Genomic DNA, 12544 nt, shown 5'->3' with positions numbered 1-12544 from the left:
AGGGCAGAGCAGTCCCGGTGTGTCTCGTGTCATGTGTCTGTTGTGCATTATGTGTTGTTTGTGTATGCAATGTCTTTTACCTTAGGGGGGCCTGTCATAAACCTTGGCATCCTTGTTAGCATCTGTGATCACTGCATTCCCTGGCCTGGCATCCAGGCCACAGAACTTTTGACTGGGGAGCTCAGACAGGCATCAGACTCTCTTCTCTCTTTGGAAGCATCCAGTCAGGTGTCTTGTCAGGTCTTGTTCTGAGCTGTACGGACAGCTGTGCCCCACCTGGATCCATTGTGGTGGAGTAGGACTTGTAAGAATGTGAGGGCAGGCAGAGGATTCTGAGCATAGGATTCCTAGGCATCGATCTTTGCTGTTCTTGGAATAAATCCTTCAGTTAGCATCTTCTTCCTCCAGGGTTCTCTGAGCCTCATCAGCTGACCGTCAGTTTGAACTCAGTCATCTCCTTTTGCATTCTCTCAGTCCTTGCAGCCATTTTCCTTGCCAAGAGATTTCTGTTCCTGTTGTGTCCCTGTTGTCTGTCCTGTCCTGCCTGTCCTGATTCACGGGTGTCAGCACACGTATGTGCCGGAGCTGCTCTGCCCTGCCGCACAGCCTGGTGCGATAGGAGAGGGCCCGGGGACTTGGAATGTGTAATGTGGGGTGTAGTTGGACTCTAGGTGGGATTTGTAGATGGACACAGGATATCTGGAGCTCCTCAGTTATCCTGCAACAGTTTGACTCTTGTCCTACCTTTTTTTTCAGATTGAGATGGATTGAATCGGTGCCAGAGGGCCCCATCCCGTTGAGGGGATTGCCCCGAGCAGGTGAGGCCCCATTTGTCTCTGCAGCAGAAGTGTGTATGGTGACTGTGTTACAGCACTGTTCTTTGTCTTTCTTTTTAGGAAGTCAATCTGGATACCAGCAGCCAAGGTGAGCAGTGGAGAGAAATGGTTCTTATTGCTCAGCTCTCAAGAACAACAATTTTTCAGCAGATGGATCATGTCGCAAGAGAGGTCTGCCCAGTGTCAAGGATGATGTTTGAGATTGAAGCTTCAGGTGAGTTGAGGGTTGTGCATGGGAGAGAGAGGGTGATCAGGTATCCATTTAGGAGTTCTTGGGAGGGGGTTTGCAGGCAGCAGGGTGAGAAAGGGTGTTTATTTGTTTATTTGAGGGCCCCCCCACACAAGGCTGTTCAGAAGCCTAGCAGAGGCATTCCCGTGTGTTACAGCACACAAGGTCATCCACTGCACTCACAGCAATGCCATTTAACTTTGCCTTTCTCTTACCCAGGTGCCACCCCTAATGAAGGCCACAGCCTTGGAATCAGGATGAAGCTGGAGCCTGAGGGAGCCAGGCACACTCAGGAAAGGGCAAGTAGCTGACTTGCAGGGATTTGGCCCGCGTAACTCTGGATCACACTTTGGTTTCGGTTTACTTTATTGTAGCTGACCAAGAGGCTCCTCGGCACTCATGAGGCCCTCGGAGGCAGACTCATTTCAGGTGCAACGTGGATCCACGTCACCGATCATCCAAAAGATAAGTCGGGGGCCATGGCCTGGAGATGAGTGAATAGTGGGTTGGGAGTTCTTGGGGCAGATTTAAAAATGAGCAGAGGGAAAGGCAATCTTGTCCAAGGGCCTCTTAGGACAGCTAAAGGGAGAGGCTCTACTTTTGATGGCAGCTTTCAGGCGGGCAGTGCAGAACAGCTCCGGTGTGCGTCGTGTTGTCCGGTGTGCCGTGTTCCCTAGTGTGTCTTTGGGGTCCCTTTTGCCCTCTTCCCTCGAGGCCCCCACCACAAGCATGATGTGTCGTGTTTCACGTCCCCCTGTTTGTCACGTTCTGTGTCACGGGTGTCTGCAGGTGTTTGTGCCGGAGCTGTTCTGCCCTGCTGCATGGCGTGCTTCAGTAGGACAAACCATGGGGAGTTGGAATTTGTGACGTGGGCTGTACTTGGGCTCTAGCTGCTCTTCCTAGATTGACATAAGGTGTTTGCAGCTTGTGAGTTACCCTGGTGGTGTTTGACATATGTTCTAGCTTTCTTTCAGGTGTAGCTGCATTCCAGGTGTCGCAGAGGGTCAGGGTTAGGAGGTGCCGGGCCTTCTTAGGAGCGCGGTGAGTAGCAGAGTGGTGGGGTTTTGGCCGATGCGGTGCCAAGGTCAGGCACTGATGTTTGGTTCTCTTTAATCTAGCTGTTTGAGAGACACCGGCCCGGTGCCAGCAGGACCTTCCCAGCTGACGAGGTGGCCTTTCTATGCACCTGAGACAGACTGGCATCCCCAGATGTCTGAGAGATAAGTAGAGGGCTGTGACCCACAGAGGGGATGAAGGCATGGTGCTGGTTTGGGAATTACTGGCAGGGGTTTTTGGGTCCGATTTGGAGGTGGGGGGTGTTCATGAAGTGGCCCCTTAGGCCCCATACAAGCCACGTCTCACTTTTGATCCCAGTGCTGAGGAGCGCAGGGCAGAGCAGTCCCGGTGTGTCTCGTGTCATGTGTCTGTTGTGCATTATGTGTTGTTTGTGTATGCAATGTCTTTTACCTTAGGGGGGCCTGTCATAAACCTTGGCATCCTTGTTAGCATCTGTGATCACTGCATTCCCTGGCCTGGCATCCAGGCCACAGAACTTTTGACTGGGGAGCTCAGACAGGCATCAGACTCTCTTCTCTCTTTGGAAGCATCCAGTCAGGTGTCTTGTCAGGTCTTGTTCTGAGCTGTACGGACAGCTGTGCCCCACCTGGATCCATTGTGGTGGAGTAGGACTTGTAAGAATGTGAGGGCAGGCAGAGGATTCTGAGCATAGGATTCCTAGGCATCGATCTTTGCTGTTCTTGGAATAAATCCTTCAGTTAGCATCTTCTTCCTCCAGGGTTCTCTGAGCCTCATCAGCTGACCGTCAGTTTGAACTCAGTCATCTCCTTTTGCATTCTCTCAGTCCTTGCAGCCATTTTCCTTGCCAAGAGATTTCTGTTCCTGTTGTGTCCCTGTTGTCTGTCCTGTCCTGCCTGTCCTGATTCACGGGTGTCAGCACACGTATGTGCCGGAGCTGCTCTGCCCTGCCGCACAGCCTGGTGCGATAGGAGAGGGCCCGGGGACTTGGAATGTGTAATGTGGGGTGTAGTTGGACTCTAGGTGGGATTTGTAGATGGACACAGGATATCTGGAGCTCCTCAGTTATCCTGCAACAGTTTGACTCTTGTCCTACCTTTTTTTTCAGATTGAGATGGATTGAATCGGTGCCAGAGGGCCCCATCCCGTTGAGGGGATTGCCCCGAGCAGGTGAGGCCCCATTTGTCTCTGCAGCAGAAGTGTGTATGGTGACTGTGTTACAGCACTGTTCTTTGTCTTTCTTTTTAGGAAGTCAATCTGGATACCAGCAGCCAAGGTGAGCAGTGGAGAGAAATGGTTCTTATTGCTCAGCTCTCAAGAACAACAATTTTTCAGCAGATGGATCATGTCGCAAGAGAGGTCTGCCCAGTGTCAAGGATGATGTTTGAGATTGAAGCTTCAGGTGAGTTGAGGGTTGTGCATGGGAGAGAGAGGGTGATCAGGTATCCATTTAGGAGTTCTTGGGAGGGGGTTTGCAGGCAGCAGGGTGAGAAAGGGTGTTTATTTGTTTATTTGAGGGCCCCCCCACACAAGGCTGTTCAGAAGCCTAGCAGAGGCATTCCCGTGTGTTACAGCACACAAGGTCATCCACTGCACTCACAGCAATGCCATTTAACTTTGCCTTTCTCTTACCCAGGTGCCACCCCTAATGAAGGCCACAGCCTTGGAATCAGGATGAAGCTGGAGCCTGAGGGAGCCAGGCACACTCAGGAAAGGGCAAGTAGCTGACTTGCAGGGATTTGGCCCGCGTAACTCTGGATCACACTTTGGTTTCGGTTTACTTTATTGTAGCTGACCAAGAGGCTCCTCGGCACTCATGAGGCCCTCGGAGGCAGACTCATTTCAGGTGCAACGTGGATCCACGTCACCGATCATCCAAAAGATAAGTCGGGGGCCATGGCCTGGAGATGAGTGAATAGTGGGTTGGGAGTTCTTGGGGCAGATTTAAAAATGAGCAGAGGGAAAGGCAATCTTGTCCAAGGGCCTCTTAGGACAGCTAAAGGGAGAGGCTCTACTTTTGATGGCAGCTTTCAGGCGGGCAGTGCAGAACAGCTCCGGTGTGCGTCGTGTTGTCCGGTGTGCCGTGTTCCCTAGTGTGTCTTTGGGGTCCCTTTTGCCCTCTTCCCTCGAGGCCCCCACCACAAGCATGATGTGTCGTGTTTCACGTCCCCCTGTTTGTCACGTTCTGTGTCACGGGTGTCTGCAGGTGTTTGTGCCGGAGCTGTTCTGCCCTGCTGCATGGCGTGCTTCAGTAGGACAAACCATGGGGAGTTGGAATTTGTGACGTGGGCTGTACTTGGGCTCTAGCTGCTCTTCCTAGATTGACATAAGGTGTTTGCAGCTTGTGAGTTACCCTGGTGGTGTTTGACATATGTTCTAGCTTTCTTTCAGGTGTAGCTGCATTCCAGGTGTCGCAGAGGGTCAGGGTTAGGAGGTGCCGGGCCTTCTTAGGAGCGCGGTGAGTAGCAGAGTGGTGGGGTTTTGGCCGATGCGGTGCCAAGGTCAGGCACTGATGTTTGGTTCTCTTTAATCTAGCTGTTTGAGAGACACCGGCCCGGTGCCAGCAGGACCTTCCCAGCTGACGAGGTGGCCTTTCTATGCACCTGAGACAGACTGGCATCCCCAGATGTCTGAGAGATAAGTAGAGGGCTGTGACCCACAGAGGGGATGAAGGCATGGTGCTGGTTTGGGAATTACTGGCAGGGGTTTTTGGGTCCGATTTGGAGGTGGGGGGTGTTCATGAAGTGGCCCCTTAGGCCCCATACAAGCCACGTCTCACTTTTGATCCCAGTGCTGAGGAGCGCAGGGCAGAGCAGTCCCGGTGTGTCTCGTGTCATGTGTCTGTTGTGCATTATGTGTTGTTTGTGTATGCAATGTCTTTTACCTTAGGGGGGCCTGTCATAAACCTTGGCATCCTTGTTAGCATCTGTGATCACTGCATTCCCTGGCCTGGCATCCAGGCCACAGAACTTTTGACTGGGGAGCTCAGACAGGCATCAGACTCTCTTCTCTCTTTGGAAGCATCCAGTCAGGTGTCTTGTCAGGTCTTGTTCTGAGCTGTACGGACAGCTGTGCCCCACCTGGATCCATTGTGGTGGAGTAGGACTTGTAAGAATGTGAGGGCAGGCAGAGGATTCTGAGCATAGGATTCCTAGGCATCGATCTTTGCTGTTCTTGGAATAAATCCTTCAGTTAGCATCTTCTTCCTCCAGGGTTCTCTGAGCCTCATCAGCTGACCGTCAGTTTGAACTCAGTCATCTCCTTTTGCATTCTCTCAGTCCTTGCAGCCATTTTCCTTGCCAAGAGATTTCTGTTCCTGTTGTGTCCCTGTTGTCTGTCCTGTCCTGCCTGTCCTGATTCACGGGTGTCAGCACACGTATGTGCCGGAGCTGCTCTGCCCTGCCGCACAGCCTGGTGCGATAGGAGAGGGCCCGGGGACTTGGAATGTGTAATGTGGGGTGTAGTTGGACTCTAGGTGGGATTTGTAGATGGACACAGGATATCTGGAGCTCCTCAGTTATCCTGCAACAGTTTGACTCTTGTCCTACCTTTTTTTTCAGATTGAGATGGATTGAATCGGTGCCAGAGGGCCCCATCCCGTTGAGGGGATTGCCCCGAGCAGGTGAGGCCCCATTTGTCTCTGCAGCAGAAGTGTGTATGGTGACTGTGTTACAGCACTGTTCTTTGTCTTTCTTTTTAGGAAGTCAATCTGGATACCAGCAGCCAAGGTGAGCAGTGGAGAGAAATGGTTCTTATTGCTCAGCTCTCAAGAACAACAATTTTTCAGCAGATGGATCATGTCGCAAGAGAGGTCTGCCCAGTGTCAAGGATGATGTTTGAGATTGAAGCTTCAGGTGAGTTGAGGGTTGTGCATGGGAGAGAGAGGGTGATCAGGTATCCATTTAGGAGTTCTTGGGAGGGGGTTTGCAGGCAGCAGGGTGAGAAAGGGTGTTTATTTGTTTATTTGAGGGCCCCCCCACACAAGGCTGTTCAGAAGCCTAGCAGAGGCATTCCCGTGTGTTACAGCACACAAGGTCATCCACTGCACTCACAGCAATGCCATTTAACTTTGCCTTTCTCTTACCCAGGTGCCACCCCTAATGAAGGCCACAGCCTTGGAATCAGGATGAAGCTGGAGCCTGAGGGAGCCAGGCACACTCAGGAAAGGGCAAGTAGCTGACTTGCAGGGATTTGGCCCGCGTAACTCTGGATCACACTTTGGTTTCGGTTTACTTTATTGTAGCTGACCAAGAGGCTCCTCGGCACTCATGAGGCCCTCGGAGGCAGACTCATTTCAGGTGCAACGTGGATCCACGTCACCGATCATCCAAAAGATAAGTCGGGGGCCATGGCCTGGAGATGAGTGAATAGTGGGTTGGGAGTTCTTGGGGCAGATTTAAAAATGAGCAGAGGGAAAGGCAATCTTGTCCAAGGGCCTCTTAGGACAGCTAAAGGGAGAGGCTCTACTTTTGATGGCAGCTTTCAGGCGGGCAGTGCAGAACAGCTCCGGTGTGCGTCGTGTTGTCCGGTGTGCCGTGTTCCCTAGTGTGTCTTTGGGGTCCCTTTTGCCCTCTTCCCTCGAGGCCCCCACCACAAGCATGATGTGTCGTGTTTCACGTCCCCCTGTTTGTCACGTTCTGTGTCACGGGTGTCTGCAGGTGTTTGTGCCGGAGCTGTTCTGCCCTGCTGCATGGCGTGCTTCAGTAGGACAAACCATGGGGAGTTGGAATTTGTGACGTGGGCTGTACTTGGGCTCTAGCTGCTCTTCCTAGATTGACATAAGGTGTTTGCAGCTTGTGAGTTACCCTGGTGGTGTTTGACATATGTTCTAGCTTTCTTTCAGGTGTAGCTGCATTCCAGGTGTCGCAGAGGGTCAGGGTTAGGAGGTGCCGGGCCTTCTTAGGAGCGCGGTGAGTAGCAGAGTGGTGGGGTTTTGGCCGATGCGGTGCCAAGGTCAGGCACTGATGTTTGGTTCTCTTTAATCTAGCTGTTTGAGAGACACCGGCCCGGTGCCAGCAGGACCTTCCCAGCTGACGAGGTGGCCTTTCTATGCACCTGAGACAGACTGGCATCCCCAGATGTCTGAGAGATAAGTAGAGGGCTGTGACCCACAGAGGGGATGAAGGCATGGTGCTGGTTTGGGAATTACTGGCAGGGGTTTTTGGGTCCGATTTGGAGGTGGGGGGTGTTCATGAAGTGGCCCCTTAGGCCCCATACAAGCCACGTCTCACTTTTGATCCCAGTGCTGAGGAGCGCAGGGCAGAGCAGTCCCGGTGTGTCTCGTGTCATGTGTCTGTTGTGCATTATGTGTTGTTTGTGTATGCAATGTCTTTTACCTTAGGGGGGCCTGTCATAAACCTTGGCATCCTTGTTAGCATCTGTGATCACTGCATTCCCTGGCCTGGCATCCAGGCCACAGAACTTTTGACTGGGGAGCTCAGACAGGCATCAGACTCTCTTCTCTCTTTGGAAGCATCCAGTCAGGTGTCTTGTCAGGTCTTGTTCTGAGCTGTACGGACAGCTGTGCCCCACCTGGATCCATTGTGGTGGAGTAGGACTTGTAAGAATGTGAGGGCAGGCAGAGGATTCTGAGCATAGGATTCCTAGGCATCGATCTTTGCTGTTCTTGGAATAAATCCTTCAGTTAGCATCTTCTTCCTCCAGGGTTCTCTGAGCCTCATCAGCTGACCGTCAGTTTGAACTCAGTCATCTCCTTTTGCATTCTCTCAGTCCTTGCAGCCATTTTCCTTGCCAAGAGATTTCTGTTCCTGTTGTGTCCCTGTTGTCTGTCCTGTCCTGCCTGTCCTGATTCACGGGTGTCAGCACACGTATGTGCCGGAGCTGCTCTGCCCTGCCGCACAGCCTGGTGCGATAGGAGAGGGCCCGGGGACTTGGAATGTGTAATGTGGGGTGTAGTTGGACTCTAGGTGGGATTTGTAGATGGACACAGGATATCTGGAGCTCCTCAGTTATCCTGCAACAGTTTGACTCTTGTCCTACCTTTTTTTTCAGATTGAGATGGATTGAATCGGTGCCAGAGGGCCCCATCCCGTTGAGGGGATTGCCCCGAGCAGGTGAGGCCCCATTTGTCTCTGCAGCAGAAGTGTGTATGGTGACTGTGTTACAGCACTGTTCTTTGTCTTTCTTTTTAGGAAGTCAATCTGGATACCAGCAGCCAAGGTGAGCAGTGGAGAGAAATGGTTCTTATTGCTCAGCTCTCAAGAACAACAATTTTTCAGCAGATGGATCATGTCGCAAGAGAGGTCTGCCCAGTGTCAAGGATGATGTTTGAGATTGAAGCTTCAGGTGAGTTGAGGGTTGTGCATGGGAGAGAGAGGGTGATCAGGTATCCATTTAGGAGTTCTTGGGAGGGGGTTTGCAGGCAGCAGGGTGAGAAAGGGTGTTTATTTGTTTATTTGAGGGCCCCCCCACACAAGGCTGTTCAGAAGCCTAGCAGAGGCATTCCCGTGTGTTACAGCACACAAGGTCATCCACTGCACTCACAGCAATGCCATTTAACTTTGCCTTTCTCTTACCCAGGTGCCACCCCTAATGAAGGCCACAGCCTTGGAATCAGGATGAAGCTGGAGCCTGAGGGAGCCAGGCACACTCAGGAAAGGGCAAGTAGCTGACTTGCAGGGATTTGGCCCGCGTAACTCTGGATCACACTTTGGTTTCGGTTTACTTTATTGTAGCTGACCAAGAGGCTCCTCGGCACTCATGAGGCCCTCGGAGGCAGACTCATTTCAGGTGCAACGTGGATCCACGTCACCGATCATCCAAAAGATAAGTCGGGGGCCATGGCCTGGAGATGAGTGAATAGTGGGTTGGGAGTTCTTGGGGCAGATTTAAAAATGAGCAGAGGGAAAGGCAATCTTGTCCAAGGGCCTCTTAGGACAGCTAAAGGGAGAGGCTCTACTTTTGATGGCAGCTTTCAGGCGGGCAGTGCAGAACAGCTCCGGTGTGCGTCGTGTTGTCCGGTGTGCCGTGTTCCCTAGTGTGTCTTTGGGGTCCCTTTTGCCCTCTTCCCTCGAGGCCCCCACCACAAGCATGATGTGTCGTGTTTCACGTCCCCCTGTTTGTCACGTTCTGTGTCACGGGTGTCTGCAGGTGTTTGTGCCGGAGCTGTTCTGCCCTGCTGCATGGCGTGCTTCAGTAGGACAAACCATGGGGAGTTGGAATTTGTGACGTGGGCTGTACTTGGGCTCTAGCTGCTCTTCCTAGATTGACATAAGGTGTTTGCAGCTTGTGAGTTACCCTGGTGGTGTTTGACATATGTTCTAGCTTTCTTTCAGGTGTAGCTGCATTCCAGGTGTCGCAGAGGGTCAGGGTTAGGAGGTGCCGGGCCTTCTTAGGAGCGCGGTGAGTAGCAGAGTGGTGGGGTTTTGGCCGATGCGGTGCCAAGGTCAGGCACTGATGTTTGGTTCTCTTTAATCTAGCTGTTTGAGAGACACCGGCCCGGTGCCAGCAGGACCTTCCCAGCTGACGAGGTGGCCTTTCTATGCACCTGAGACAGACTGGCATCCCCAGATGTCTGAGAGATAAGTAGAGGGCTGTGACCCACAGAGGGGATGAAGGCATGGTGCTGGTTTGGGAATTACTGGCAGGGGTTTTTGGGTCCGATTTGGAGGTGGGGGGTGTTCATGAAGTGGCCCCTTAGGCCCCATACAAGCCACGTCTCACTTTTGATCCCAGTGCTGAGGAGCGCAGGGCAGAGCAGTCCCGGTGTGTCTCGTGTCATGTGTCTGTTGTGCATTATGTGTTGTTTGTGTATGCAATGTCTTTTACCTTAGGGGGGCCTGTCATAAACCTTGGCATCCTTGTTAGCATCTGTGATCACTGCATTCCCTGGCCTGGCATCCAGGCCACAGAACTTTTGACTGGGGAGCTCAGACAGGCATCAGACTCTCTTCTCTCTTTGGAAGCATCCAGTCAGGTGTCTTGTCAGGTCTTGTTCTGAGCTGTACGGACAGCTGTGCCCCACCTGGATCCATTGTGGTGGAGTAGGACTTGTAAGAATGTGAGGGCAGGCAGAGGATTCTGAGCATAGGATTCCTAGGCATCGATCTTTGCTGTTCTTGGAATAAATCCTTCAGTTAGCATCTTCTTCCTCCAGGGTTCTCTGAGCCTCATCAGCTGACCGTCAGTTTGAACTCAGTCATCTCCTTTTGCATTCTCTCAGTCCTTGCAGCCATTTTCCTTGCCAAGAGATTTCTGTTCCTGTTGTGTCCCTGTTGTCTGTCCTGTCCTGCCTGTCCTGATTCACGGGTGTCAGCACACGTATGTGCCGGAGCTGCTCTGCCCTGCCGCACAGCCTGGTGCGATAGGAGAGGGCCCGGGGACTTGGAATGTGTAATGTGGGGTGTAGTTGGACTCTAGGTGGGATTTGTAGATGGACACAGGATATCTGGAGCTCCTCAGTTATCCTGCAACAGTTTGACTCTTGTCCTACCTTTTTTTTCAGATTGAGATGGATTGAATCGGTGCCAGAGGGCCCCATCCCGTTGAGGGGATTGCCCCGAGCAGGTGAGGCCCCATTTGTCTCTGCAGCAGAAGTGTGTATGGTGACTGTGTTACAGCACTGTTCTTTGTCTTTCTTTTTAGGAAGTCAATCTGGATACCAGCAGCCAAGGTGAGCAGTGGAGAGAAATGGTTCTTATTGCTCAGCTCTCAAGAACAACAATTTTTCAGCAGATGGATCATGTCGCAAGAGAGGTCTGCCCAGTGTCAAGGATGATGTTTGAGATTGAAGCTTCAGGTGAGTTGAGGGTTGTGCATGGGAGAGAGAGGGTGATCAGGTATCCATTTAGGAGTTCTTGGGAGGGGGTTTGCAGGCAGCAGGGTGAGAAAGGGTGTTTATTTGTTTATTTGAGGGCCCCCCCACACAAGGCTGTTCAGAAGCCTAGCAGAGGCATTCCCGTGTGTTACAGCACACAAGGTCATCCACTGCACTCACAGCAATGCCATTTAACTTTGCCTTTCTCTTACCCAGGTGCCACCCCTAATGAAGGCCACAGCCTTGGAATCAGGATGAAGCTGGAGCCTGAGGGAGCCAGGCACACTCAGGAAAGGGCAAGTAGCTGACTTGCAGGGATTTGGCCCGCGTAACTCTGGATCACACTTTGGTTTCGGTTTACTTTATTGTAGCTGACCAAGAGGCTCCTCGGCACTCATGAGGCCCTCGGAGGCAGACTCATTTCAGGTGCAACGTGGATCCACGTCACCGATCATCCAAAAGATAAGTCGGGGGCCATGGCCTGGAGATGAGTGAATAGTGGGTTGGGAGTTCTTGGGGCAGATTTAAAAATGAGCAGAGGGAAAGGCAATCTTGTCCAAGGGCCTCTTAGGACAGCTAAAGGGAGAGGCTCTACTTTTGATGGCAGCTTTCAGGCGGGCAGTGCAGAACAGCTCCGGTGTGCGTCGTGTTGTCCGGTGTGCCGTGTTCCCTAGTGTGTCTTTGGGGTCCCTTTTGCCCTCTTCCCTCGAGGCCCCCACCACAAGCATGATGTGTCGTGTTTCACGTCCCCCTGTTTGTCACGTTCTGTGTCACGGGTGTCTGCAGGTGTTTGTGCCGGAGCTGTTCTGCCCTGCTGCATGGCGTGCTTCAGTAGGACAAACCATGGGGAGTTGGAATTTGTGACGTGGGCTGTACTTGGGCTCTAGCTGCTCTTCCTAGATTGACATAAGGTGTTTGCAGCTTGTGAGTTACCCTGGTGGTGTTTGACATATGTTCTAGCTTTCTTTCAGGTGTAGCTGCATTCCAGGTGTCGCAGAGGGTCAGGGTTAGGAGGTGCCGGGCCTTCTTAGGAGCGCGGTGAGTAGCAGAGTGGTGGGGTTTTGGCCGATGCGGTGCCAAGGTCAGGCACTGATGTTTGGTTCTCTTTAATCTAGCTGTTTGAGAGACACCGGCCCGGTGCCAGCAGGACCTTCCCAGCTGACGAGGTGGCCTTTCTATGCACCTGAGACAGACTGGCATCCCCAGATGTCTGAGAGATAAGTAGAGGGCTGTGACCCACAGAGGGGATGAAGGCATGGTGCTGGTTTGGGAATTACTGGCAGGGGTTTTTGGGTCCGATTTGGAGGTGGGGGGTGTTCATGAAGTGGCCCCTTAGGCCCCATACAAGCCACGTCTCACTTTTGATCCCAGTGCTGAGGAGCGCAGGGCAGAGCAGTCCCGGTGTGTCTCGTGTCATGTGTCTGTTGTGCATTATGTGTTGTTTGTGTATGCAATGTCTTTTACCTTAGGGGGGCCTGTCATAAACCTTGGCATCCTTGTTAGCATCTGTGATCACTGCATTCCCTGGCCTGGCATCCAGGCCACAGAACTTTTGACTGGGGAGCTCAGACAGGCATCAGACTCTCTTCTCTCTTTGGAAGCATCCAGTCAGGTGTCTTGTCAGGTCTTGTTCTGAGCTGTACGGACAGCTGTGCCCCACCTGGATCC

The sequence above is a fragment of the Melospiza melodia genome, unplaced genomic scaffold (genome assembly GCF_035770615.1).
Source record: "Melospiza melodia melodia isolate bMelMel2 unplaced genomic scaffold, bMelMel2.pri scaffold_197, whole genome shotgun sequence".
Taxonomy (NCBI): Eukaryota; Metazoa; Chordata; class Aves; order Passeriformes; family Passerellidae; genus Melospiza; species Melospiza melodia.
This window is presented reverse-complemented; position numbering follows the sequence as displayed.